Source organism: Peromyscus leucopus, chromosome 2, assembly GCF_004664715.2.
Source record: "Peromyscus leucopus breed LL Stock chromosome 2, UCI_PerLeu_2.1, whole genome shotgun sequence".
Lineage (NCBI taxonomy): Eukaryota > Metazoa > Chordata > Mammalia > Rodentia > Cricetidae > Peromyscus > Peromyscus leucopus.
This window is the reverse complement of record NC_051064.1, coordinates 19,716,362-19,743,309: the sequence shown is the minus strand read 5'-3', so window position 1 is coordinate 19,743,309 and position 26,948 is coordinate 19,716,362. Positions and strand designations below refer to the sequence as shown.

The window sequence follows — 26,948 nt, the reverse complement described above, 5'->3', positions numbered from 1 at the left end:
CTCTTCCTCCCTCCCTCTCTCTCTTACACACACACACACACACACACACACACACACACACACACACACGCACGCACACGCTGTCTGGCCCAGCTGGTGGTCTCTTGGACTTTGCTCCATCACTGTAGCCCCCACTGTCCATTTGGGTCGTTGACAATTATGTCAACCTGGCTGCTACGGTTTTCATCTTAGTGGCGCTGTTCTAGCTGCACTGATTACGAAGCACGCAGAGAAGTGTGCATTAATGGATTGTCAGAGCACAGCAGAGGGGAGTCTGGAAGGACAGGCCAACATGCCAGAGGCATCGGAGAGAGCCTGACCAGAGGACTTCTGTTCTCAGCATGGTCAGCAAAAAGGGTCTTGTTGACTGTGGTAGAATAGAGAACATGAGGAAAGCGATTGTGCTAGTGACTGGCTACCACACAGATGACTGAAAGCAGTGAGGCTTGCCAACCATGATCTTGTCTCTCAAACCTGGAGGCTGGAAAGTCTGTGCTCCTCTGAAGGCTCCGGAGTCCTCCTTGCCTCTTCTGCTGCTAGGGCTTCAGAGTTCCTTGTGGCAGCATCACCACCCCCTCTGCCCTCCTCTTCACTTGTATTTCTTTACTGAGAATCCCCTTTGCCTGGCTCGTAGGGACACCTGTCACTGGAGATGTCTAGAAATCCAGGATGATCTCATTCTGAGATCCATAATGTCATTGCATCTGCAAGAACTTTTTCCAAATAAGATCATGCTCACAGGATCTGGGGGTCGAGATTTGAACAGTATTGATGAATAGTGTCTCTGGCAAACACCGTTGAGCCCACTAAAATGTGTACAAAAGCAGAAGCCTTTGTCCACGAGGTACCTAACAGACACTGTGGTTCCTACATGTCTAGCTAACGCTTGATGATTCTCAAGCTGTAATTCTGTGACACTGAAGTATACAGCATGGACCTCAGTGTTTCTCAGACATGTTCCTCAGCATCCTCTCCTGCTCAGAACACAATCCTTTACTTCCTTGGGTTTCTTGTTTCTACAAGCTGCTGGCATTCCTAGCTCATGGCCCTATATTGCTCCAATCTCTTCTCCCATCATGCATCTCCCTTCTCTGATTCTGACTCTACTATAAACACCAGCATGACCACCCTAATCCAGCCAGATAAGCCAGGGCCATCTCCCCATCTCAGAATCTTTAACCAAATCATAGTTGCAAAACAGCCTTTACTGTAACATACTGGGTCCAGGGATTAAGATGTAGATAGTTGCCTTTGGAGAGTAATTACCTTGTGAACTGTCATAGTAGAGAACATAAGTTTTTCTCTAAGAGGAGTCAATGGAGGGTGCACTGGCTGGTTTTGTGTGTCAACTTGACACAAGCTATAGAGTCATCAGAGGAAGGAGCCTCAGCTGAGGAAATGTCTCCATGAGATCCAGCTGTAAGGCATTTTCTCCTTTAGTGATCAATGGGGAAGGGCCCAGCCCATAGTGGGTGGTGCCATCCCCAGGCTGCTGGTCCTCGGTTCTATAAGCAACGAAGCTGAGCAAGTCATGTGGAGCAAGCTTTCTGCATCAGTTCCTGCCTCCAGGTCCCTGCCCTGTTTGAGTTCCCGTTCTGACTTCCTTCAGTGATGAACAGCAATGCTGAAGTATAAACCAAATAATCCCTTTCCTCCCCAACTTGCTTTTTGGTCATGGTGTTTCATTGCAGCAATAGAAACCCTAACTAAGACAAATTGGTACCAATGTAGTGGGGGTATTGCTATAACAACCTGACCATGTTTTGGGAGGATTGTGGAAGGACTTAGAACTTTGGGCAAGAAGAGCCACTGAGTGTTCAAGGTTCTATGGGATGTTCTGTGGAACTTGGAAGATAATAATGTTAAGAGCAGTGCAGAAGATGGAGACCTGGCTTGTGAGGTTTCGGAGGAAGTTTAAAGACTCCACCCGTGCTGCTTACTATTTTGAATTAAGATCCTGTGGTTCTGGTTAGCTGGGGCTGAAGAATCAGCTGTGACTAACAAGATACCAGAACCACTAAGCAAAATTTTGCTTTGCTGGGATACTTGACGCTGGTCAGTTGGAGCTAAGAAATTAGCAGTGATTAAGAGGAGACCAGCATCTCTGAGCTGAAATCTTCTGGGAGGTGTTTCCTGAGAGCACAGAGAAGCTGTGTTCCAGAGGTGGCTAAGGTTGTACCTCATGCCAGCAGTCTGACTTGATAATGTGTCCGAGTCACCCAGGTGGTACTGGTTTTGAGGGTATGAAGAGGTCACGAAGAGCAGCTGAGGCTTGGCCCTATGAGAAGCCAGGAGAGGCCATTGGTGGAGGTGCAGCCTCAGTGGGAGTTGAAGGCCCAGGACTGAAGGGGTCCTGCAAAGAAGTTGAGGCTTGGCACCATGAAGGGAGCCTGTGAGAGGCTATTGGTGAAAGTGCAGCCCAGTTGCAGCAAGGGACCCCAGCATTTTGGAGATGCCAGTACCGTGGGATGACCACCAAGAAGAGCAGCAGCAGAGTGGAGCCAGCTGGAGCCCAGAAGATAAACTGTGTGTGCTGCAGAGGGCGGAGCCAGAGACGTGACCACGCCCTTTGGAGCAGTCCAGAAGATCTTGAGTGATTCCCAGATAATTAGATATTGAGTTATTTATAATGTTGGGGTTTGGTTTTGCTTGGTTGATTCTGACCAGTGCCCTGGTTCTTTTCTCTCTCTCTTTTTATTTAACTTTATTTTATGTGCATTGGTATGAAGGTGCCAGATCCCCTGAAAATGGAGTTATAGACAGTTGTGAGCTACCATGTGGGTGCTGGGAATTGAACCTGGCTCCTCTTGAAGCAGCCAGTGCTCTTAACCGATGAGCCATCTCTCCAGCCCCAGTTCTTTCCTCTTGAAGAAGGTATTTAATTTTGATTTTTAAAGGAGCCCACAGCTGAAAGACTTGAACTTTTTTAAAGATTGGCTATTTTAAAGGAACTGAAATTTTAATGTGTTTGAATTTGTGAAGACTGTGGGACTTTTAAAGTTAAGATCTTGAGGATGAATAATATGTATAGTGATGTTTGTGTGTCAAATTGACAAGAGGTAAGTTGTACTGGGTGGTTTTGTGAGTCAACGTGACACAAGATAGTCATCAGAAAGGAAGAAGCCTCAGCTGAGGAAATGCCTCCATGAGATCCAGCTGTAAGGCATTTTCTCAATTAGTGATCAATGGGGGAGGGTCCAGCCCATGGTGGGTGATGCCATCCCTGGGCTGGTGGTCCTGGGTTCTAGAAGAAGGTGGGCAGAGCAACCCATGGGAAGCAAGTCATTAAGCAGCACCCTCCATGGCCTCTGCATCAGCTCCTGCCTCCAGGTTCCTGCCCTGTTTGACTTCCTGTCCTGACCTCCTTCGTTGATGAACGCCAATGCTGAAGTGAAACCCAAATAAACCCTTTCCTCCCCAACTTGCTCAGGTAGAAACCCTACCGAAGAAAGGGTTTTTTCAAGGAAGGGAGAGAAGCCAGCAGCATTCAGATGACCAAAGCAGAAATCACACCAGACAGCAGAGAAAAGACTAAGTCATGGCTGTAGACAGTAACATAGAAGCATGCTGCACAGTGTTTTTATCCTTATGAACATAGCGGACAACTGATAAATAATGTGTTTCTCTTTTCATATTCTGGATTCATCTCTCTCAGTGTGTCCCGTTAGGTTTAGATGAAGCCTGTGTACCAGTGCTCCTCTGGTTATTGTTAGGTGAGCAGCTGGACCAGATAGCCTGGTGATGTCAAAACGCCCGCCTCTGCAGTGCCGAGCGGGAGAGGTGTAACAAACATCTGTGTGGTTTATAGGGCCTGTGTCCACAACACCTACCTAGCAGAGAAAAACAATCAGAACGAGACCTGGATAAACAGCTATGCACAAAATCAAGCCAGTCCACATTCCAGCCCGAGGAGTGCAGAAGAGTTCGGCAACTCCCACTCCGAGCTGCAGACCTGCTGACAGTTGATGTTGGCTATCAAAGAGTCACTTTTCTTTAAGGGTGTGGCTCCTGGTAGGTCAACCCGGCTCCAGAGATGGCCCCACACCCATGTATACATGAGCAACACAAATTGAACTGGATGGGCTATTTAAAAAAAGAGGCTGGGCACTGTGGCTCATGCTTTTAATTCCAGTATTCAGAAGGCTGAGAAAGATGGATATGAGTTCAAGGCCAGCCAAATTTACATAGAAAGTTCCAGACCAGCCAGGACTACATAGTGGGACCTGTCTCAAAAACACAAAACAAAAAAGAGGTCATGAAGCTGGGGAGAGGGGATCTAGAAGTTAGAGGGAAGAACGGGGATATATATGCATGTATGGAGTTCTCAAGGAAAAATGAAATACTGTATAAAAGTGTCATAAGTCCAAGAATGGACTGTGTTGGTTCCTGAAGACGTTTTATTAGCTCAAAGAGTGCATAAAATCGCTCACACAGAGCACACACATATAAAGGATGTGTAAATTAACAGAGCTTTGGAGCGTTCTCATTAATGTTGGTGAAGGTCACTCATTGGGTGCCTCTGGAGCCAGCTGCCTATCTCTGATCTTGAGGAATTGCTCAGAACTACCCAGAATGCCCTTCAGTGACCCTTGGGCTTGCCTCTTCCTGGTCCAGTTTTCACCGGTTTTCTAATCCCTCTCCTTCCCGCGGCTGCTCTTTTCCTAAGCCGATGATAATTGCTCAGTGACCCACAGCAATAACATTCCTGCTCGGGAAGGGCCACCGTGTTCATACCTGCAGAACCTCAGCCTTCCTGTGCTTGCCTCTCTGCTTAGCCAAGCCAGGCTAGCCAGAGTTTTCACTTCCAGGTAGCGCTCCAGAGAGATGGTATAACCTCCCCCTAGTGGTACTGACAACTTGTTTTTATTTGGAATTTTCTCTGTGTGATTAGGTCACCCCAACCTCCAGTGGGGATACCTCATTTCAGGCCTGTTGGAACAGCAAAGCCACATGCCCACCATGGTTGGCTCAGAAACAAATATATGATATGTGTTTAGTATATCAGAGTCAATTAAATGTAATCTGGAACAATGTGGTGCCATATTGGGAGGGCAGAGTGCTTTCTCCCTAGGGTTGCTGAAAGCGGAGGTCCAGCCTGGAGCGTATATAGTCTTTGAGGTATAAAGGGCGTGTGCAGCTGGAGCATGGATCTTAGAGGTGTAAAGGGAGTGTGCAGGGCCTGCGGAGAGAAGAGGAATGCAAAGGTGTGTCTGCTGCTGCCTACTGGCTCCACTACAGTTCACCCTTAATCGCTTGCGCAGCAAATGTTTAGCTGGCTCTTTAAACATTTCTCCTCCGCAGCCGTTAGGATGTGGAACTCTGTCAGTAGAGGGCGCTGGGCAGACACCGCAGAAGAAGGGGTTCTGCTTTCGGGTTCTGGAATATTCCATGCCAGCCGAGCTGCCACTTCAGCTCCTGCAACGCCCACGGCTCTTCTGGCTCTTGGCTCTGTCTGTTTCAGTAAATTAACAGGCACCTCCCCTGGGGCCTTCAGAAAGACAGTTCTCTGTGAACAACTTTTCCCCGTGAATGCCAGGGGAATGCACGGACGCCATGTAACAGCAACTTCTGTCCGTAGTGAAACACAGCTGTGCTCTGTACAACACTCAAGATTTGAACCCGGGCTGGGGGCTGGGGTGGCAGGTTTTCGTCTTCCTCAGGTACTGTCTCTGCCCAAGGTGTTTTCCATATCTGAAGACACACACACACACACACACACACACACACACACACACACACACACACACACACCACACCCCGACGGGGTTTCTCTACGTAGCCTTGGCTGTCCTGGAACTTGCTCTTTTATTAAAGTGGTGCATCCCTTTAATCCCAGGACTAGGGATGCAGAGGCAGGCGGATCTCTGAGTCTGAGACCAGTCTGGTCTACAGAATAAGTTATAGGACAGCCAGGGCAACACAGTGAAACCTTATCCAGGCAGTGCGGGGAGGGGGGATTTTAAAAAACTTCCTACTCAGACTTGGGCCATAAAGTCAAAAGATTCTAAATATCATAATCCCAAATGTTGAAATCATAAAAAGTCCAAAACCCCTAAGTCTAAAATAACAAAAGATTGAAATTCTAAAATTACATTTCTGGGGAAAAAATTAAATTTATTTTAAAAGACTTTAATTTACATTTTAAGAGATTTGTTTGAGAAATGTAAAAATACAATGTAGTATTTCATAGGCCTCTTTACAAATGAAACAATATAACACACACACATTTTTACATACAGATGCATATTTAGAGAGCACAATAGCCCATGGGTGCACTAATGAGAACTGCATGGGTATAATGTTTGTGAGCAGATGAGCCATATTCACACATAGTTCAAAATGCAAAATTACAAAATATACAGCTTAGAAGAGCTGGTGTCCAGGGTCTTCCTTAGTTACATAGCATGTTCAAGGCCAGCCTGCACTATCAGAAAGCAGGAAGGGGCTGGAGAGATGGCTCAGTGGTTAGGAGCACTGGCTGCTCTTCCAGAGGACCCGGGTTCAATTCCCAGCACCCACATGGCAGCTCACACCTGTGTCACTCCAGTCTCTGGGATCTGACACACTCTTCTGGATCCTCAGGCACCAGACACCAGACACACTCGTGGTGCACAGATATACATACAGGCAAAACACTCAAAAACATAAAATACATCTAAAAAAACTATAGCCAATGATAGGAGTGGTGGCACATGCTTTTCATCCCAGCACTTGGGAGGTTAGGCAGGCTGGTCTTCATGAGTTCAAGACCAGCCTGGTCTACATAGGAAGCTCCAGGCCAGTCAAAGTTACATAGTGAGCCCCAGCATCATAAAACAAACAAAAAAGCAAATGTATATATATACATATCTCTTGATTAATAATTTTGTGTATCTTATAAATGTGGTTATTTGAAATACCATGAGCAATTTTCATGTTTTATAAGATAAATTTTTTAAAAACCACATTAAGGAGCATGGATATCACTCAGTATTAAGTAGAGCACTTGCCTAGCACATCTGAGATCCTGGGTTCAATGCCCAGCACTACAAGAAAACACACATACACACACACATATACACACACACATACACACACACACAAACACACACACACATACACAGTAGGTCAACACTGTTAATACGCAGTTACCCAAAGAGCTAAGGTCTTGAGAAATTTTATCTTTCTCAAATGGAAAAAAAAAAAGAAAAAAAAATCTCTAAAACAGATTTTTTTTTTTTTTTGAGACAGGGTTTCTCTGTGTAGCTTTGGTGCCTGTTCTGTAGCCCAGGCTGGCCTCAAACTCATAGATCCGCCTGCCTCTGACTCCTGAGTGCTGAGATTAAAGGCGTGCACCACCACTGCCCCACTAAAACAGAATTTTGACATTTTCTGTTGTTTATTTTATTTTATTTATTTTTTTGAGGCAGGATTTCTCTGTGTAGCTGTGGCTGTCCCGGAACTTGCCCTAAAGACCAGACTGGCTTGAAACTCAGATCTGTCTGCCTCTACCTCTGGAGTGTTGGGAACTAAAGACGTGTGCCACCACACCCCAGTGTGGTTTTAAGAGTTTTACCACACCAAATAAACTATAACAATGTTTCTGCATAGAGTTGATTTTGCAAAAAAAAAAAGCATGCAGAGGCTAATGGTATTGGCAAATATCTTTAATCCCAGCACTCGGGTGGCAGAGGCTGGAGGATCTCTGTGGGTTTGAGGCCAGCCTGGACTACATAGTGAGTTCCAGGACAGCCAAGGCTACATAGAGAAACCCTGTCTACCCGCCTGCCACCCACAAAAGCAAAAGCAAAAGCCAGGAAAAAAAGCATCTAATATCTGAGAAGATCTGAAGAGGAACTATGTAACACAGTGAGCTGTAAAAAGTAAAACTGAAGATTTAACACTTTGTGGGAAGAAACTAAAACAAGAAACAAAGCTACAGAAAGTTCAACACGATAAAAAAGTGTGTCGCAGGCATGGGCTGTAGGCAGTGAGTCTGGAAGTGAGTCTGTAGGAGCAGGTGACTATGGCTAGATTTTAAAAGTCCTTCATCCTGGGGATGCCTTTTTTCTTTTCTTTCTGACCTTTTTTTTTTTTTTTTTGGCATGGCTCTCAGGAGGAAAAAAAAATGGCCACAGTCATTTTCTGACTGGTACTGATTGGTTTTGTTTTTTCCAGTTATTTATTTTTATTTTATGTGTATGAGTGTTTGTCTACATGTATGTATGTGGACCAATGTGCCTCAGAGGTTATCAGACTCCCCAGGAACTGGAGTACAGATAATTGTGAGCTGCCATGTGGGTGCTGGGAATCAAACCTGGGCCTGGGAAGAGCAGCCAGTGCTCTTATCCGCTGAGCCATCCCCCAGCCCCATACTGTTTGTTTTCATTATTTCTGTGATTTGATATTCACTGACACAGACATTCCCTCCATTTTTCCCTCTCCTATGTCACACTTCTGCATCATCTTGGATATACAAAACTTCACTCTGCAGGTATTCATGTAGAGACCACACATTTGGCAGAAAAATGGCGGTGAGCAGACAGTAGCAGGTGCACGTGTCTTCTCATCCTATTGTTCATGCCTTTATTTGGGAACCAGTCATTAACTTTTCTGGCTTCTTCACACAAATGCAGGGTAAGTTCATTAAAATCTTGAAGGAATGTCAGTGCAGATAATAAACTCACCCCTGTCATAGCATGTCAACTAATCCCTTCCCCCAAGCTGGCCTGACTACCTGGACTGGCTGCGTTTGTGTGTCAACTTGACCCAAGTTAGAGTCATCACAGAGGAAGGAGCCTCAGTTGAGGAAATGCCTCCATGAGATCCAGCTGTAAGGCATTTTCTCACTTAGTGATCAATGGGGAGGGCCCAGCCCATGGTGAGTGGGGCCATCCCTGGGCTGGGGGTCCTGGGTTAAAACAAGCCAGTAAGCAGCACCCCACCACGGCTACTTCCTCAGCTCCCGCCTCCAGGATCCTGCTCTGTTTGAGTTCCTGTCCTGGTTTCCTTCAGTGATGAATAGCAATGTTGAAATGTAAACCAAACAGATCTTTAACTCCCCAACTTGCTTTTTGGTCATAGTGTTTTGTCTCAGCAATAGAAACTTTAACTAAAGTTAAAGACTCTATGTTGTTGTTATTGGGTTTTTTCCCAGCAGTTTCCCCCAATGGGAATTGCAGTTTGGAGTCCTGGTTGAGGTTTTAGGATTTCAGCATTCAGGATTTGAATCGTTAGGGACTGTGACTTCCTGGAGTTTAGGCTTCAGGGATGATTTGGCAGGATTTCAATATTCAGGATTATGACATTTGGGATTGTGTCACTGGGGAACTAGCCTCATGACTATTATTATATATTACGATAATCCCTTACTCCAAATAACCTGTTAGAGTTAAGCATTTTTTAGACTTCTTTTTCTGATTAGATGATCACATAGTTTCTCTGTCCTGGTGGAAGTGAGACCAGGCCATGACTGGATCAAAAGCTGTCTCTAGCCAGAGCTGGAGGGTCTCGCCGGTGGTCTCAGCGCTTGAGAGACTGAGGCAGGAGAATCAAGAGTCTTAATCTACATAACAAGGGCTTATCTCAAGGCTCTTGTTAAACGTTTTTAATTAATTAATTATTTGTGTGTGTGTGTGTGTGTGTGTGTGTGTGTGTGCGTGTGGCATGTGCACCCACATATGGGAATCAGAGGACAGCTTTCAGGGGGTTTTCCTCTACCTGTGGGACTTGGCGATGAACTCAGGGCATTAGGTTTAGTGTCAAGCACCTTTACCTGCTGGGCCGTTCCTCTCGTCCCAATCCCAAAAGTTGTTTAAGTTGTCTGTCTCACTTGGGTTATTTCGGTTGCATTTTTCTCCCTCTGACGAATTAAAGATTGGCACTCATATGAGTTAGGAAAGAGGAAGAATGAAGGAACAAAACATGCTTACCAGAGAGTCGCCCTGTCAGGAGGAGATATGAAACTGCACACACTCGTCAGAGCCAAGAGTTGAACTTTACCCGCAACTCAAACTACGTGGCTTCAATCTCGCTAGCAACATGTTAGGGCCAAAGAACTAAAGTTACAGAAGACAAAATCATAGTTAACTGTGGCAGCGTGAAGGACTACCCAGCAATCCAGTATTCAAAGGGGAATAAAGCTGGGAGTGATAGTACGAGCCTTCAATCTGCACACTTGTGAGGCAGAGGCAGGAGGATCTGTGTGAGTTCTAGGTCAGCCTGGTCTACACAGCAAACTTCAGACCAGTCAGGGCTACACAGTGAGACCCCATCTCAAAAAAAAATGAACTGCCTTGTTCAGTTGTGAGTGCCTTGTCATAGAGATGTTGGGAACAAGGGGTGACAGTCACTGCCCAGAGTACTACGGTAGAGATTATTGCATTGGGTATGAATTGCAGCTAGGTGACCTCATAAAGTCCCTCCAAATCTAAGATTCTAGAAAGCACGCTGTCTAAAAGACAAGCAAACAAAGGCAGTGTTGTGCGTTATGTCACTACCCAGGAACTTTGGGTTCTGCCAGATGTCATTAGATGCAAAGAACACGAACCAAGTCACCAGATAGCAAAGTTTAAATACAGACCTCTTTCTCTGTTGAGAACACAATGTATTACATGAAAAGCAGCGAAACAATTACTGTAAATAAAATTATCCTGAAAAGAAGCATATTAGACACTTGGCTTTCGTCTGGCTAAAGCTCGTTTACCTGACTCAGAACTGCATGGTTTAAACAAGCCAGCAAACAAAACGTGCCCTAAGACTTGGCTCAACCCAAAGTGTGGAGCGTGAAGCTGGGAGGCGGCCAACACTGATTCCAATCCTGTTTTTCTAGTCACCTTGAGGAGTGGGGAGAAGAAAGCAAAAGAACTTGACTTTGCTGAGCTTTATTCTGTCCAGCTACAAGAATAAATAAAGCCATTGTCACGCATACCTTGCACAGTGTGTGAAAGTCCAGCAGGAAAAGCCCAGGAAATAGAAAACAATGAGTTGGTTGACGGACACAATAGATGTCCCAAGTCAGAAGCTTTTCACGGAAAAGTTCCTGAGCATGAACTAAGCTGAGAACTGTATCATTTAGCCAATTTTTCCCAACACCTTCTGAGTTCATTTCTAAAGACGGCTGATTCCCAGCTAGCTGGGTCTAGTTCTAGCATAATCACAATGTGGTGGGTTTGATGGCCTGACACCCATGTAGTCAGAGGCCATGTAAAGTGGGAAACCTCTAGACCAAACATTTCAGCAAACCAGATCGTTTCAGTATTATCAGTATTGTTTTCCTTTTAAGAAGAAAAAGAAATTCTAGCTACAATTGCCATGATAACGTTTGTGTCGCTTAGCTGTTCTTTCGAGTTTAATTACTGCCTTGCCAGTCTATTTACTACTGTTCTATTTATTTTCTGCACACCGACCACATCCTGAGGAGGAAACGAATTCGAAACCTAACTCTTACAGATATCTCCATTTCAGGGTCACTTCGTGATTGCCCAATTATTCCTTGCAGATTAGGTGGACACAGACAGGAATTGGTTAGTTGATGGGGTGGAGGGGGAGAGGGTGGAGGAGAACTGGAGACAGATTGCATTGGCTGATGGGGGTCGGGGACAGATTGGGTTGGTCTAAGCTCTAAGTTTTCCCTCCATCAGTTTAAATCAGTTTTCAATTTCCAGGTCACACAGACTTAGTTATGTTTTACTCCAAGCCTTACGCTTGAACATAAAGACAATTATCTGCATCCCATAGCCAGGCAAGAGAGCCTGGACTTGTTTACAGATGTTCTGTGAGGCCTGGGGCAATGAAAAGGTCAGCAGAGGCGTTACTCAAAGGTTGTTTCTTCTGGTGGAGGATTAATTATTTTACAGACAGTTACAGATGCCCCACAATAGGAAATACTTGAGAGATAAAGCAGTGGAGGGGTGTCTTAGGAATAAGGAGACCTGAGGCTTAAACTCTGTGTGGAGCAAGAAGAGGTTGAAGAAGAGAACATTCCAGAAACAGGTCTCCAGACGGTCTGTCCAAGGAGACTCTGTGTGTGTTGAGGATGGGACAGGGGTTAGGTTAGGCCAAATCAAGCACTAGGTACTCTACCTTTGACCCCTTATATGAACTATTAGCAGTCTGGACCAGACAGCAGAAGTCAGGGCAAACAGGGATGGTAGAGTCCAGCACAGATGACGTGACCACTGCTGTCAGCTACTGAAAAGCCCAGGAGAATGGTCACTGATGGTGGCCTAGAATATACTCAGCAGGAAACAGATTTGTCCCTACAGTGGTGGTACCCCACATCATTGACACATGAAAATTTCATCTGCGCAAAAGCCTTTGAGCCTTAGTGTTGGGTAGAGGATAATCCTAGAAGAAACCTACCATTTTTTGAGAGGTGAGACATCAACATTGGTGGCTGCGCACTGAGCATGATTGACTCATAGGTAGATTTTCAAACGTCTAAAGGAAAATAGCCTTGAATCCCTACGAGTCCATCTAGCTTCTTGGTGTAGATCAAACTGTAGTTGACAGAATTTAGGGTTTTGGGGGGAGTGTGAAAATCTTTAAACATTTTGTGGGGAGGGCCTGCTCACATGCCATGGCACATGTCTGGAGGTCAGAGGACAACTGATAGGAACCGGTTCTCCTCTTCCACCATGTGGTGTCCAGTGGTGAACTCCAGCAGTCTTGAGAGCAAATGCCTTTATCCACTGAGCCATCTCGACATCCCTAGAGTGTGAACTTCACCAGACCACACAGCACTCAAAAGCACACCCTGAGTGGAGCCAAAGCGTTGTGGAAGTAGAAGGGACCCAAACAGGCCTCTGCCTCATCCCCAGAGCTTTCAGGGTGGGACTTCCCTCTTTTTAAGTCAGAGAAAACCCTTCCTCTTGGGTGAGTGTTTTAGGTTAAAAGCAATCACCACCCACATTTTTCTGCATTTATTAACAGTATAAATTTGAGAAATGGCTATAGTGAGACCAAAAATCTTATACCTCTCATAGGAAAGAGAAAATTATTTATTCTGTAGGTTCCTTTTTTTCATAATAATATATAAACAATAACAAAGGAAAAATGTTGGCAATCTGTGGTTGTTACATTAAGATGGACTTAAAAAATAGAGTAAGTTATAGACAAATTTCTCTCTTTAGTGTGTGTGTGCATGTGTGAGTCAGTGTGTGTATGTGAGTGAGTGAGTGCATCTGTGAATGAGTGTGTGTGTATGTGTGTAGTGTGTGTGTGCACTTGAGTATGGAGGTGACCAGCAAATAAAAGCGGCCAGAGCAGGACAATAAGTGTCCTCCTCTCTCTCTGCCTGTTACTGCCTTGAGACAGGGTCTCACCCTGAAACAGAACTTTGTCCAGTGAGCTCCAGGGAGCCCTGTCTCTGCCTGCTGCCTGCCATGCTAGGTCACAGACACAAGCAGCCCTGCAGCTTCATGCAGGCTTCAGCATGCTGATCCATCTTCCCAGCTCTCTTTAGTTTTCATTCTAAAAAAAGAATGCAGCTTCTCCATCAAGATAGAAAAGTGCCGGTGGTGGTGGCGGCGGCGGTAGGATTTGCTGAAGGAGGCGGAGGCAGGAGGATCACGAGTTCGAGGTCAGCCTGGGCTACACATTTAAAAAAAAAAAAAAAAAAGGAAGAAAGAAAGAAAGAAAAGCAAGTGAGCATTTCTCAATGCTCTTTATTTTCTGGAGTCCACCAACACATTTTACAGAATCCTTTACTTACAGCATTTTACATGTCAGCTGGGAAATGGCTCAGCAGTTAAGAGCATGCAACATTCCAGAGGATTGGCTGCCCTCTTCTGCCTGCAAGGACACCTGCACACAGGTACTGTACATACAGACAAGGAGACACACACATACACATAAAACAAAAATAAATACATCTTTTAAAAAAACGATCAAAAGTTTGTGTGTGAGAGTGCATGTGAACAAATGAGAAGGAAAGGTAAAAAGAGAAAAATCCATATAGCAGATCATACCATAAACATCATCATGGTCCCCACCACAATCAGCTACTCCCAGACTTACCCCTCACTCAAGAAGCACTGCGCTCTCTTCCTCTCTGTCTCTTTCCTCCCAGAGTCTGCTAAGATTCAAAGTTTGTCTGCCCGATTGTTTAAAAAGATGCCGGTAAGGCTAGCTAATGAAACAGATAACATAGCATTAATTAAAAAGAACATGGGACTGGTCGGTGGTGGCGCATGCCTTTAATCCCAGCACTCAGGAGGCAGGGGCAAGCTGATCTCTGTGAGTTCGAGTCCAGCCTGGTCTACAGACTGAGTTCTAGGACTGCCAGGGCTACACAGAGAAACCCTGTGTGAGAAAAACAACAACAACAAAAACCCACAGCATAGTGTATCATTTAAATTTAAATAATACATGGTATGTATTTGATTAAATTCTGAGAGACAGGATACATAGTGGCCATTGTTGCAAGGGCTGTGGTTCTGTCATGGAGCTTTTGCCTGGCTACAGAAGGCCCAGGTTCAGTCTCCAATACAGAAAAGGGGGAAGAAAACAGTGGTCAGGAAGTTGTGTGTGTTGACGAGGGTGGGGGTAGCTTAGCTTGACTTTTGGTTTTGGAAACAAGGTCTCACTGTTAGCTCAGGCTGGTCCAGAATGTGTTGTGTTGCCCAGGCTGGCTTCAAGCTCCTGGTTCTCTTGCTCCTGTCTCCTGAGTGCTGGGATTGCTGGCATGCAAGCATGTAAATTATGGTTTTGATTTTTGTTTTTTTGGGTTTTTTTTTTTTGGTTGGTTTTGTTTGTTTGTTTGTTTGTTTTTTTGAGACAGGGTTTCCCTGTGTAACTTTGTGCCTTTCCTGGAACTCGCTTTGTAGACCAGGCTGGCCTCGAACTCACAGAGATCTACCTGGCTCTGCCCCTTGAGTGCTGGGATTAAAGGCGTGCGCCACCACTGCCCGGCGTAAATTATGTTTTGATGGACCAAGTTCTAGTCTTGTGAAAGGTAAAGCCTTCAGGTAGCAGCGCCTGCACTGTGTGAATATCTGTATTGTCCCCCCCCCCCATACACTTAAAGTGGTTAACACAGTCCATTTTCAGTTGCGTACGTTTGATCATATGTTTCAGAAATTATACATTCAACTTTAAAATATTTGAAAAAAATACAACACAATGCTAGGAGTTGTCATTTCAGCATAGTGGTGTTGCTAGAGTTTTCCTCTCCAAGACCCACCAAGCCCCAGCAGTCCCGTAGCCCACTTGTAAAATAAGCACACAGACACTTACATTATTTAAACTGCTCGGCCATTAGCTCAGGCCTACCATTGTCTAGCTCTTACTCTTATACTCAGCCCATTTCTGTTCATCTATATGTTGCCACGTGTTCCATGGCTTTACCTGCTGCCTTTACACGATGCTCCCTGGATGGCAGGCTGGCATCTCCTCCTCTCTGCCTTCCTGTTCTCTCTATTCTCCTCTCTCCTTATCCTGCCTGTACTTCCTGCCTGGCTGCTGGCCAAGCAGTGTTTTATTTATCAATCTATCATCCACAGCATAGTGGGAATACAGACCTATTTTTTTTGTACTTCTCCCCCACCCCACCCCACCCCTGAAATTTTCTACAATAGACATTTTTTTTTTTTTGAACAGGGATTTATTGAGTCGCCCAAACTAGCCCCGAACTCTTGGCGGTCCTCTTAGCTCAGGCTTTCAAGTGCTAAGGTTACAGGCATGTGTCACCACGTCGGGGTTTAACAATGGACATTTTTTAATTAAAAAATTAACTTTAAACATGTCCCTTCAAACTCCTGTTTCCTTAGATTGCTCTCCTCACTCGCCTACTCTCTGCTTCCCAGGCAGACCTAATCTCCAGGGCATTCGTTTTCATGGGACAAAATATCTGTCCAGTTTCTCAGTACATTTCAGAGTAAGGAAACCACAAATGCCAAGTACACCAATGGAGCCCAGGCTCCCGGTCCCTCCTGTGGGGACGCCCGCCTCAGTGACTGCACTCACCGCCATGGTCACCAGTGTCCTGTGGCCTGCTGTGCTCCAGCTTCCCCATACTCCACCTCATGGTCCCTTTGATGGGGTAAGACAGAGTGGTGACAGTGGGGTTCTATTTCTTGCATCATAATTGTCATCATCTCACTGTCCCAATGTCCAGTGCTCTCAACATCTGTCCCCTAATTATGAACACTCAGGGGAAACAGTAGACATCTGAGTTTTTTTAAAAAATTATGTTAAAGAAGTTTAGAAGACAAAATAATGCATGCCTATAATCATAACAACACTTGGGAGAAGTACAAGAAGAGCCCAGGCTACCTAGTGGGAATGAGGGCAACCTGGGCTACCTTAGACTCTGTCAAAAGAGAAAAGGAGGAGGAGAAAAGGAAGAAGGAGAGAGGGGGAACAGTGGGAGGGGGCGGGGAGCAAGCAAGGAAGATTACATTTAGTAGGGAGGTAAGAAAGCTCCCAGATGAGAACATCACTCCTAAGAGCAGGTCTCGTCTGAAGTTGTGTGCAAACAAGTTAGAATGTATGGCATTTCCTCTCACCTTCTCAGTGTTGTACAGCAACTCCAGACAACAGGGCCTAGATCTGAGCCAAAGCCTCCCTCCAACACCAGCACATGCCGCCCCTCAAATCCAATACTTGGCTTCAGAAAACACAGGCCTTGGTCATGGGCCGAGGCCTAGAGAACCCAGGCCAGCAACAGAGGAGTCACCATTAGGAGCAGTTGGCAAGGTGCTTCTCCAGTTGTCAAATCCAAGCTCTCCAGTACTTTTGCAAGTTAGATTTGAGAAACCAGCTTCCAGTTGCTCAACTTCCAACACAAGCCAGCCACACAAGAAGATGGACTTCACGACATAGGCATGACTACATGCTCTTCCTTCTACCATCTAGGTTATTTCCAACATTCTGCCGTTACCAATTAGGCCATTCCAGTAAGAAAAGTGCCTTTTTTTTCCCAGCTTGAGTGCTATAATATTTTGTTATTTGTTCTTTGTTTCATTTCATTTCCAGTCAGTGATTATATAAGTTTCCATTTGTTTTTATTTTTGAGACAGGTCCTTGTATAGCCCAGGAGCCAGTAACCATGTTGTGGGGCAGCAGGTGATGATTGAGGTTCAGGGTGTTGACCCACCAGGAAGTAGCCTCCTGGTGGATGATTCTTGGTTAGGCAAGGCCCCCAAGGCCACAGACCCTGGAATGTCTTTTGCTCCTGCTCTGTCTTAGCATGCTGGCTGTTGCTGTCTCTTCATTCTATTTCTGAAGTCCAGAATGGGCAGCTTTCCCTGAGGGGTGTTTTCCCATCTGGGGATTGATTGACAGATCCATTTGGATTGTCTCTTCCAAGTGAAAAGAGGGGTGTGGGGTTGACCTTATTCCTTGTCATAAAGTCTCCAGTTAGATGAGACTCTTACAAAGTTTAGATAGTTATCTACTAATAACCTCCCGAGACGTTTAGACTATCATGTCTCCACCCAGACCCAGTTATATAACCTTGAACCCATTCTTTCAACCAACAGTTGAGTCCTGAAGTTGCAGGCCTTGGTTTTAGAAGCTGCTGACTAGGAGGGAAGGGTCCATCTCCAGTGCCCTCCGCATCTGCTAATGTGTAACAGCGGCCCACCACAGAGTTTGAGCTTCTTGGTCTCCTGCACCTCAGGTTAGCAATCACAGGGTTAAACACACAAGTAGGAAGAGGCTCTTCGCAAGATTGCCAAGACCTGCTACCCTTGCACAAATGACTTTGGAAGGTTTCATGAGGGGCTGGGAGACAGCTGTCAGTAAAGTGCTTGCTGTGAGGCAAGAAGGCCTGAGTTTGGATCTCCAGCACCCACAGAAAAAGCTGGTTACTAGGCTTTCTGGTCAGCTAGTCTAGCCAAACTAGTAGGCTCCAGGTTCAAAATAATACTCGGAGCAAGTGAGGAAGACACCCCGCACCACCCTCTGAATTCCATGCACAGACATGTCTCTCCTAACACCCACACGCAGGTTTTGAGATTTTTTTGAAGTATCGGGTAGTTCTTGTAAAGCATGCTGGCCAGATGCCGGGCATAGTGATGCACATATCTAATCTCTGCAGTCGGGAGGTTGAGGCAGGATAATTTTTGAGTTCCAGGCCATCATAGCTTCACAGAAAAACCCTGGGTTTGTCCTGGACCCAGTGAATATAGAACCAAATCATGTCAGTGAACACTTGAGGTTTATTTACTACATGCTAGATACTTTCATCTGAAGACAGGAAGACACAGGGATGATTCACATTCTGACAATATGAGTTGGGACATGGAGGGAGCTGTAAAGAAGAACAATATGAATGAAGGGTCCAGGAATATAAAAATATAAAATTATAAGCTTAAGAGATGAAAACTGACAGTCATCACTCTAAAGGTTAATGCTAACAGTGGCCATCTGCTTTACAGCCAGATCCTCTGTCAACAGCCAGGGGTGACCTTTAACCTCCCTGCCCCTTAGAGCCAACAACTTTCTGGACCAAAGTTAACTTTTAATAGTTGTTTCTATGTGACTCCTAGCATGCACCCCATGCCTGACACTATAAAAGGGGGCCAGTACCCACCTCCATTGACACAGCCCCAGAATTCCAACATCGGCTGTGGCCTCAGCTAGCTGATAAGCTTTTGTGCCCTGCAGTGTTTTATTTTAATTTTTTATTTTTATTTTTCTGGAATAAAGTTTGCTTCTGGTTTAATAGACTTTGGTGGTCTGTTCCCCATTATCTTGTGACCCCGGACCCAACATGAATACGGAAGTTAAACTATGTATAATAGGTACAGTTACCATGCATGTTAGGTGAGCAGTCTCATAAAATCAAAAAAACGAAGCTGGGTCTTCCTTAGGGCATCAAGAAGAATAATAATCAAATCATTTTCCATCTGCCAGAGTGTGTGGAAAGGAAAGGAAGGTATGGCCGGAGATGGAGAAGGTTTCCTGGAAAAGTTTCAGGATGAAAATGAAGCTTGTGGAGTCTGGGGAAGGGAAAGAGGGCCCTCATAACGTCAACCAGTGACCAGGAAGGGCAAAGAGAGCGCTTGAGAGGGTCGTGAGGGGACCATGACCTGCTTTGTCTTGAGCTCACAGTCGAGGAGGAGGAGGAGCGGAGAGACATCCAGAGCAATTCAGGAGGGACAGATGAGAACAGGTCTCATTGAAGGGGGGTGTGGGGAACTGCCTCTTGGAGAGGAGTGTCTGAAGATGCGGAACGGTGAAGTCAGGGGAAGGGAGCCGAACGCATCCAGGTAATCAAAGAGTGTTCGAGTTTAGCACAATTGGGGGAAAGGTTAACTTTGGTCCTTCTGGTTTCTAGAAGAAACCTCCAGTGGAGGAGGACAACCTCATACCTCGGGCTCATCTGGGGTAGCCCCAGCTCCTGCACAGAATGTGGGACTACCCTGGGTATCAGGAGCCACGAGCACGCCAGGGCCCAGCCTGATGTTCGAACCAGACACACACTGTTGGGAGCTGTGATTGCGTCCCCTCCGGGCTCCTGGGATGCACAGGACTGGTGCAGGGTGAAGGATCCACAAGGCGCTGGGTCAACAGTGGGTTTCGTTGTCTTTTTGTGTGCCACACACACTCTCTCTCAGCCCTCATACCAGGGTTGTGAAAAGACCCTAGAGACCTGCCATCGCGGTAGGTTAACGGCAGTGAAAGGAAGGTCCCCAAGGTTGGGAGGGGCGGGGGGGGGTGAGCTAGCAGCCGGTTGGAGAACAGAAAGATGAAATATGATATTGGGCAAGGAGGGGAGCTTGGATCGCTTTTCACTGAGGTAGAGAATGGAGAGAAATATTTTTAAACATTTTAAAAATAAAAGTGCTTAAAAGCAAAAGAAGAAGCCGAATAAAGGTTTCACCCTGTGAAGAGATTGTTCCGAGTTTAAATGGGAGGGCAACAAGAGTAGTAAATGGACTGAGGGCCAGGAAAATGCGCTGTGGGTACCACCGGTGATGGGGGAAATGCGCAGTGGGTACCACAGGTGATGGGGGAAATGCGCAGTGGGTACCACAGGTGATGGGGGAAATGCGCAGTGGGTACCACAGGTGATGGGGGAAATTTGCAGTGGGTACCACAGGTGATGGGAAATGCGAAATGGGTACCACAGGTGATGCGGGGGGGGGGGATGCACAGTGGGTATCACAGGTGATGGGAAATGCGCAGTGGGTACCACAGGTGATGGGGGGAGAATGCGCAGTGGGTATCACAGGTGATGGGAAATGCGCAGCGGGTATCACAGGTGATGGGGGAAATGCACAGTGGGTACCACAGGTGATGGGAAATGTGCAATGGGTACCACAGGTGGTGGGGGGGATGCGCAGTGGGTATCACAGGTGATGGAGGAAATTTGCAGTGGGTACCACAGGTGATGGGGGAAAGGCGCAGAAAATGCTATTACAGGTCATGGGATGGTAAAAGGCTGGGGAAGCCTGGGGGAAAGTCAGTCATGAATAAAAGAGGTTTTAACCAAAAAGGAAAAAAGGAGAGAAAGAGAGGGGGGGGAAGAGAGGGAGAGAGGGAGAGGGAGGAGGGGGAAGAGAGGAAAGGAGGGAGAGGGAGGGAGGGAGAGGGGAGAAGAGAGGGAGAGAGGGAGGGAGGGAGGGAGGGAGGGAGCCACAGATTTGGAAATGCAGGATCCTCAGTAACAGAAATGTAGGTGCCTGCAGAAGTGGTCAAGGGCCAAGGAGATGCTCGGTCGGTAGGTAAAGTGCTTGTGCTGTGATCACGAGGGCCTGTCACAGCACCGGGGAGGTGAACCAGGAGGAGCAGAGGTTCAAGGTCATCTTCAGTTATCACCGCTTAGTTTCAGGTTGGACTTGGCTACATTAGGTCCTGTCTCAAAAAATAAAGAAATAAAGTGAGCAAATATGTATGTGTGAAGGAAAAAGAAATGAAGCAAGTAAGAAAGTCGTGTTTGATCCTTGGGTAATGCCCCAAACTGCCAATGATGCACCCAAGGGATAGACACCTCTTCCTCGGGAGATTACCACCACGTCTGTCCTACAGGCTTCCTTCGGGGACTCTGGGACACGCTGGCCTGTGGAGAGAAGACAGACAGCAGAAGGAAGCACCCAAGCATCCTCCATCAGGACGTGAAGGATTGTGACTGTTTCTGGGCCAGGATCCAGAGAATCGGGGTTAACTAGGGGTTGAATGTTGCTGTTAGGGGAAGGATAACAACAGGATGTCACCAGTGACAACTAAAACGTGCCCTGTGGCATCAGGGCTACACATGTGCATTCGAACTGAAGAGAGAGGAAAGAACATCAGGGGTAATGCTTGGATATTTTTGAGACCTAACTTATTAGTTATGAGAAAATTACTTAAACATGAATAAATACTTGCTAATATTAAGAAAGTTTTTTTTTCACTCATTTTTCTTTTTTTTAAGTTCTTTACTGTGGAGTGTGTCGTGCCCCATGTATAGGAGTCAGAGGACAACTTTCAGGAGTTGGTTTTGTCATGAGAAGAACTGGGCTTCAGAACAGCAGCCTGGTTCTGATTGTGCAGCCCAGCTCTTGGAAGCCTCCCGGGACACTCATGAAACTGGGGACTCTTTGTTCTCAGAACAAAAGATGAATGAGAGGGCTCCTCCTCTTGAGAGTGGTGAGTGACAGACAAGTGCATTTTCTACTGAATTAACGGTGCTGCCAGCGGATGCACAGCCAGCGGATGCGCAGCTGTCCGTTCACTGGCAGACTTCCTCACTGTCCCCTCGGCCAGTCATTCCTGGGCGGAAGGGATTCCACTCCGCTTTCTCAGCTGTAGCTGCTCTCTCTCTACCCCAAAACCAAACCCAGTGGTTCTTCCCCGTTCTCATCATTTGGGGTTCTCTTCAACATGTCCTAGTGTGATCCCAGAGCTCACGACAGCACTCTGTTCTAAACTTTCAGAGCGTTCCACTCTCTTCTCATGTGGGTCAAATCAACAGGGACCCCACCTTTCTCCACGGTCTCCTTTGCCCTGGTCCTATCGTCACCTCATCTAAGTGCTCAGCCTACACAGGAAAATACACCCAGTCGGTCACTCATTGTTCACTTACTGAGCACTTGCTGTGTACCAGGCCCTGCTCTGTAGCAGTGAACAGGTAATGGGCTAGTGTTGGGGAGCTAATATGCCCTTGGAAGACCCAAAGACTAAACAGTTAGCAACCCTAATAAATGAGTCACGAGACACATGCCATTTCAACAATATAAAATGGGTAAGATTTTGTGTGTATATAATCCCAGCTCTCTTTTCTATTGTTGAGATAACACAATTCACAAAAGACCACCACGGTGCTGAGGAAGCTGCAGAGAGAGAGAGAGAGAGCTTCCTGTTCAGGAAATGTTCGCTTTGCCACAGTAAGAAACACATCTCCCCTTTTAAAACTCCGAGTCTAGAAAATAAGTAAATAAAAGTGGCCAAAATAAACAAAAATTCTGAAGGAATGAAACAAAAAGCCAGCACGGTTGTGATGTGCTCTTTCTCAGTTACCACAGTGGCCGTGGTGTAAACATCTGTGCTCTACCGGGCACATCCCGGGGCTGCTGACAGCACTCTTTCCCTGCTTGCATTCATAGTGGAGGGAACGGCAGGTTTTCTCCATCCAAGTTCACAGAACCCCTGAATTTTAGGCATGAATCTTAGCTTAAGGCTCTCTGTGGTCAGACCTTGATATTTAATCAGGGTGGTGAATGTTTGAGAAATCAACACGATACGAAAATTCATCTTATCTTTGCAAGGGTAGCTGGGGCGAATTTGCACCCAGGCAGTGCTGTGGTCACTGCAGTTCCATCTTCCTCTCTGTGATGTTGGTTGCCCTTTGTCAAAAACGCAGTGAGCCATCTCCCAGTTCGAAGCACTCAGCAAGTGGTGGCAAGGCAGAGCCACCGGAAACGGACTCCTGACTTCCGTGACCAATATGGAGATGCTATGTTAGCGGTGGAGTCCTCGTCTGTGTTTCTGCATGGACATATACAGCAACACAAATTGGCATAGAATGGAACCTGTCTCCTGTTGGCAGACTCGCCCCAAAGGAATGGAGAGATCAGCAGTCATGCCAGCTGCTACAATCGAGGGATTGTTTCTAAATCAACTTAGAAGTAATTCCAAGTCAAAGAATCATGATTACAGGTGTGCACTACCATGGCCACTCTTGTTTTTCACAGAGAGGTTGCTCATTTCTCTTGGTGGTATTCCTAGGGTATTTTTCCTGTTGCAAAAGAAAACATTTCCGTTGAACATCTTTTTTTCTGAGGAAAGCCTCTGATCATTCCTTCTCCGATTCTGAGCCTTATGTCTTGTTAGCAAATATTCAGGCACATAGCTGTAGAAGACGAAGCCTTCGTAACTGTTTTGAGGCATAGTCTGTTTTAATACCAGGCTGGTTTAACACTTGATGTCCTCCTGTCTCAGTCTCCTGAATACTGGAAATATGGGCGTGTGCCACCACACCAAGCTCAAATAGAGACTTTTTAAAAACCCATGACTCCATTTAAAAGCCCGGGCAGTGAGGTGGCTCAGCAGGTCACCAAGCCTGATGATCTGAGTGTGATGACTTGGGGGAAATCCCTTAATTCCCTACGCTTTCTCACCTGGAAAGTGAGGAAACAGACATGGGAATTCCGACTACGTTCCTGCCGTGCTGGCAGATGCTGTGTAGCAGGAGAAGGGAACTCTGTGCACTTCCCCAAACAGCCGCCTAGCACTGTTGAGTTTCCCCCTGAATACAAAGGTCCAGACTGTGGACAGACTCTGGGGACACCATGAACCCCGGGCACTGCTCTGAGAACTAGGGGAAGAAAGCGGATGAGCAGGCACATCGGGGCTAGCTTGGTATTTCTGGTATCTGTAAATTAAATCCTAGAGAAGGGTTAACATCTCATTGTTGAATTCAATGGTGTCTTGGGGATTTCTTGTTTGTCTCACATAACCCAGACTTGGGGTTGAAGAAGCTAGAAACCCAGAAAGGCTAAGAGTATTGACCCAAACAACCCCTAAAAACTATTCATGGGCTGAGCATAGGTACAGGACTCAGAGGATTGGGGATTACCACAAGGTTGAGGCCAGCCTGGTCTACACAGTGAGACCCTGTTCTTCTAACTGCCAGTGGTTTGGCTATGGTTTGTTCCCACACAGTTTGTGTGTTAGGAGCATGGTCTTCAGTATAGCGGTGTTGATGAGATGGGACCTTTACATGGGGGGGTTTACTGGAAAGTCATCGGGTCCTGGAGCTCAGCCTCGCAGATGGATAAATGGTGTTTCTCAAGTCTGTGGAGCAGGGTCTCTGCTCCCTTTCTCGTCATACATGAGGTCTCTGACTTGTGTTGCGGCCATACGATGTCATCTCCATGTTGTGACAACACATGGAACCTTTGACAAATGCTGACATCATACTCTTTGTACTTTATAGGCACTAGAACTATGAACCAAATAGAATTTTTTTTTCTTTATTCCATCTCAGGTACTGTGTTAGAGCAACACAAAATGGAATGTTGTGGTGATATTTTATCTGTGTACCCCAATAAAATTTATCTGAGGATCAGAGGAAAAAGCCAGCCACTGTAGTAAAGATAGAAGTCAGGCAATGGTAGCACACGCCTTTAATCCTATCACTTGGAAGAAAGAGATCTATCTGGATCTCTGTGAGTTCAAGGCCACACTGGGAACAGAGTCAGGCATGGTGGTACATACCTTTAATCCCAGCACTAACCATAAAGGTCTGGAGGTCTGTACAGACAGACAGGAAGTGACAGAGCTGGGCAGGAAGAGGAAGTTATTTAGCTGGGCAGAGAGAGAAAGTGAGATACAAAACAGAAAGGTATATAGGCATGGGAATACAGAAAGTAGCTCTCTTTGGCTGAGGATCTCCAAGTGGTGAGAATGTGGCTGGTTTCTTTCTGCTTTTCTGATCTCTCACTTTTAACCCCAATATCTGGCTCCAGGTTAATAACACCATTTAGCAATTCATCTACAGACTATGACCCTCAAAAGAGGACCAAGAAGGCACACCTTTAATCCCAGCACTTGGGAGGCAGAGCCAGGAGGATCTCTGTGAGTTCAAGGCCAGCCTGGTCTACAGAGTGAGTTCCAGGACAGGCTCCAAAGCTACACAGAGAAACCCTGTCTCAAAACAAAACAAAAAAAAGAGTACCAAGAAAGGACATCTTAATAAGTCAAAAAACTTTTGAGAATAGCCACTGGTTCTAGCTAAAACAAACAAACAAACAAAAAACCCTGTGGCCTCTTCTCCCATTCTACAGACTCCTTCCTTCACCATGTCACACAATAAAGGACTCCACCTCCACTGGTGTGGGTCAGAGAATGCCACACACAGCCAGGACTTTCCTCCAGGCTCCTGTCTTCATTGTGTCTGTGCAGCCCACTCAGTGTGAACTTACACACACACAGCAGTAACAAAATACCCCCTTGACCCACAGGGGTGTCAGAAGAGATCTAGAGGGGACACTAGAGGAAGTGGACGCTATCAATGGAGGCCACCTTAGGATCATGAGGATACCTTCCTGCTGTGCCCAGCCAGGGTGCTATCAATGGGTGCGGCAGCAGGGACAGTAGCAGCCAGTGGTCCTTTCTACTCTAGTGTCAGAGAGGCCAAGTGGCGAGGTTGACTTAAGTTCCTTTTTCTCTCCACAGATTAGAATCAGGTCCAGGCAGGTTTAGAAAACAGGCCATTTGTAGGGAAAACAGCCCTTCCTGGCGGTGGTTCCAATGAGCCCACAAGGCTTTACTTAGGTGAACATTAGTTTGGGAAGCTAAAGTACTCGTTGACCTGCTGCTTCTTGGTTGAGCCCCGGGCTCCGCTTGCCAGTGTTCTTGGCTGTTGTAACTCACTTTCCAGCTAATCTATCTAGAAACTGCGCACATCAACAAACTAGAAAGAGCAGAAATCAAAAACAACAGTGGAGATGGTTGAGAGTTGATTAATGCGTTCGTGTGATCAGACCCATGGATTCTCCGTGTCTTTCCAAACACTCCTGCTTTACACACTTCCTCCCTTCTGCCCACTTCCCCATTTGAAAAGGAAAAGGAGAGGGAGCGAGAGTGAGAAAGAGGAAACCAAAGTGCGAAGCACCCTGGACAGTGGAAGACAGGCCAGACTGACAATTGCTCTGACTCGGCATGGCTGTGATCTCAGTCACCAAGAAGCAAAGACAGTAAAAGTATCAGGAGTTCAAGATCAACCTCAGCTACATAGTGAATTTGAGGTCAGCCTGGGCTACATGAGACCCTGCCCATAAATAAATAAATAAATAAATAAATAAATAAATAAATAAATAAATAAATAAACAAACAAACAAACAAACAAACTGCTAAGACTTCCTATTCTACCCAACATCAGACAAGACTTAAAACAACATTGGCTGGTGATTAACACCTTTAATCCCATGGTTTGGGAACAGAGGCAGGTGGGTCTCTGAATTGGAGGTCAGCTTGGTCCACACAGAGGGTTCTAGGCCAGCCAGGGACACTCAGTGATACCCTGTCTAAAAACAAAACCAAAATCTTCGTGCTGGGTGAGAATGTCCAATGGACAGACTGAGTGACTACCTCCTCCTTAAAACTTCAAGTATATTTTGAGGAGAACATCTCATTAAAATTCAGTCTCCTCTAGTTCATGTTAAAAAACCTTTCTGATTCAAACTCACATGAAAAATAAATAGATGCTGAGGATGCCTTTTCCAGGCAGATGCATCCCCTCAGCAGGGTGACCATCTGTGGCTCCACATTGTATACTGTGCCTCAAACTAATTCCTTATAGATTTAAATGCAAGAAAACCCAAACACAAGGATATCATAAAAATGTGGGAAGACAGATATTTTTCATATCAAATGGGCAAAGGAATTAAACTAAAGGATAAACAAATGGATGCTTAGATTTTCCATGCACAGTCAGTCATTGATGGATTAGCTGGACCATAGACTGTAAGTCATTCTAATGCATCCCCTTTCTATATATATAGAGAGAGATTCATTCTTTAAGTTCTGTAACTCTA

General features: G+C 45.9%; 1 pseudogene; it reads left to right on the top strand.

The window, feature by feature from the left end:
• LOC114694618 overlaps positions 1 to 23,024 on the top strand; it is a 31,790-nt pseudogene extending 8,766 nt beyond the window's left edge.
• The last annotated feature ends 3,924 nt before the right edge of the window (positions 23,025 to 26,948 follow it).